This window comes from Prionailurus viverrinus, chromosome C1 (genome assembly GCF_022837055.1).
Source record: "Prionailurus viverrinus isolate Anna chromosome C1, UM_Priviv_1.0, whole genome shotgun sequence".
Taxonomy (NCBI): domain Eukaryota; kingdom Metazoa; phylum Chordata; class Mammalia; order Carnivora; family Felidae; genus Prionailurus; species Prionailurus viverrinus.
Genome location: NC_062568.1, coordinates 94,333,977 through 94,336,970, shown reverse-complemented (window position 1 = coordinate 94,336,970; position 2,994 = coordinate 94,333,977).

Here is a 2,994-nt window from a genome sequence, read left to right as displayed (position 1 = left end):
TTCCAAGCAAAATATTAGCAAATCAGTTTTAATAGCATATTAAAGTTTCAATGAAATGTAACCAACAGAGGTACATTCCAAATTTGATTAGAAATGTGATTACTACTCCCTAAAAACAGTAAAGGGAAAAGTATATGGAAAATTGTAATAAATGCCTAATAAATTTTTAAAAATAATATAAGAAACTAGGAGCTAATGGATTATGTACCTTGATAAACACATATAAACACATCTTACCAGCTGATACATATCCTGTTTACTGGTGAAATCCTAAAAGCCTTGCCATCAAAGTCAGGTTTAAGATACTGTTATTTGTGCGGCACCTGGGTGGCTCAGTTGGTTTAATGTGCAACTTTGGCTCAGGTTATGATCTCATGGCTTGTGAGTTCGAGTCCCACCTTGGACTCTGTGCTGACAGCTTGGAGCCTGGAGCCTGCTTCAGATTCTGTGTCTCCCTCTCTCTCTGCCCCTTCTCTGTGTGTGTGCTCTCTCTCTCAAAAATAAATAGATGTTAAAAAAAATGTTTAATATACAAAATACCCTATCTTTGTGGTACATAAATAATAGCAGTTTAGAAATGAAATTTTAAAAATATCCCATTCATAATATCAACAGTAAAAAAAAAATCTTGAAAATGCCTTTACTGGATCCTGGGAAGATGGTGGCATAGGAGGACACAGAGATCACCGCGCGTCCTGCTGATCACTTAGATTCCACCTACACCTGCCTAAATAACCCAGAAAACCACCAGAAGATTAGCAGAATGGAGTCTCCAGAGCCAAGCGCAGATGAGAGGCCCAAGGAAGAGGGGAGGAAGGGCGGTGAGGCGGTGCACACTCCACGGACTGGCGGGAGGGAGCCAGGGCAGAGGGGCGGCCCGCCGGCCAAGCAGAGCCCCCAAGTCTGGCTTGCAAAAGCAGAGGGGCCGGATGGAGTGTGTTCCAACAGCAAGCGGGACTTGACATCTGGAAGGTTATAAGCTAACAGCTCTGCTCGGACAACGGGAGGGAGAGTTGTTGAGCCCCGGAGGACAGAGCTCAGCTTGGCGTGGAACAAAGGTGCTCACCAGCGCCATCTCCCTCGCCCATCCCCCAGCCAAAACCCCAAAGGGAAACGGTTCCTGCCAGGGAACTTGCTTGCACCACACAAACACCCAATGCTGTGTTTCTGCGGATCCATCCCTCAGGCGGGTCTGACTCCCTCCTGGTGCCACAGGGCCCTTCCCTAAGTGGATCTCCAAAGGAAAAGTGAGCTGAGCCTGCCCCTCCCACCCCTGTACACCTTGCGGATCCACCCCAGCTAATACGCCAGATCCCCAGCAACACAAGCCTGGCAGTGTGCAAGTAGCCCAGACGGGCCATGCCACCCCACAGTGAATCCCGCTCCTAGGAGAGGGGAAGAGAAGACACACACCAGTCTGACTGTGGCCCCAGCGTGGGCTGGGGGCAGACATCAGGTCTGACTGCAGCCCCACCCACCAACGCAAGTTATTCAAGACAGCACAGGGGAAGTGCCCCGCAGTCCTGCACCACTCCAGGGACTATCCAAAATGACGAAATGGAAGAATTCCCCTCAGAAAAACGTCCAGGAAATAACAATAGCTAACGAACTGATCAAAAATGATTTAAACAATATAACAAAAGGGAAATTAGAATAATAGTCATAAAATTAATCGCTGGGCTTGAAAACAGTATAAAGGACAGCAGAGAATCTCTTGCTACAGAGATCAAGGGACTAAGGAACAGCCAGGAGGAGCTAAAAAATGCTATCAATGAGTTGCAAAATAAAATGGAGACAACTGTGGCTCAGATTGAAGAGGCAGAAGAGAGAATAGGTGAACTAGAAGATAAAATTATGGAAAAAGAAGAAGCTGAGAAAAAGAGAGATAAAAAAATCCAGGAGTATGAGGGGAAAATTAGAGAACTAAGTGATACACTAAAGAGAAATAATATATGCATAATTGGTATTCCAGAGGAGGAAGAGAGAGGGAAAGGTACTGAAGGTGTACTTGAAGAAATCATAGCTGAGAACTTCCCGGATCTGGGGAAGGAAAAAGGCATTGAAATCCAAGAGGCACAGAGAACTCCCTTCAGACGTAACTTGAATCGATCTTCTGCACAACATATCATAGTGAAACTGGCAAAATACAAGGATAAAGAGAAAATTCTGAAAGCAGCTAGAGATAAACGTGCTCTAACATATAAAGGGAGGCCTATAAGACTCGTGACAGATCTCTCTACTGAAACTTGGCAGGCCAGAAAGGAATGGCAGGAGATCTTCAATGTGATGAACAGAAAAAATATGCAGCCGAGAATCCTTTATCCAGCAAGTCTGTCATTTAGAATAGAAGGAGAGATAAAGGTCTTCCCAAACAAACAAAAACTGAAGGAATTCGTCACCACTAAACCAGCCCTACAAGAGATCCTAAGGGGGATCCTGTGAGACAAAGTACCAGAGACATCGCCACAAGCAAGAAACCTACAGACATCACAATGACTCTAAACCCGTATCTTTCTATAATAACACTGAATGTAAATGGACTAAATGTGCCAACCAAAAGACATAGGGTATCAGAATGGATAAAAAAACAAGGCCCATCTATTTGCTGTCTACAAGAGACTCATTCTAGACCTGAGGACACCTACAGATTGAGAGTGAGTGGATGGAGAACTATTTATCATGCCACTGGAAGTCAAAAGAAAGATGGAGTAGCCATACTTATATCAGACAAACTAGACTTTATTTTTTTTTTCAACGTTTTTTTATTTATTTTTGGGACAGAGAGAGACAGAGCATGAACGGGGGAGGGGCAGAGAGAGAGGGAGACACAGAATCGGAAACAGGCTCCAGGCTCTGAGCCATCAGCCCAGAGCCCGACGCGGGGCTCGAACTCACGGACCGCGAGATCGTGACCTGGCTGAAGTCGGACGCTTAACCGACTGCGCCACCCAGGCGCCCCCAGACAAACTAGATTTTAAATTAAAGGCTGTAACA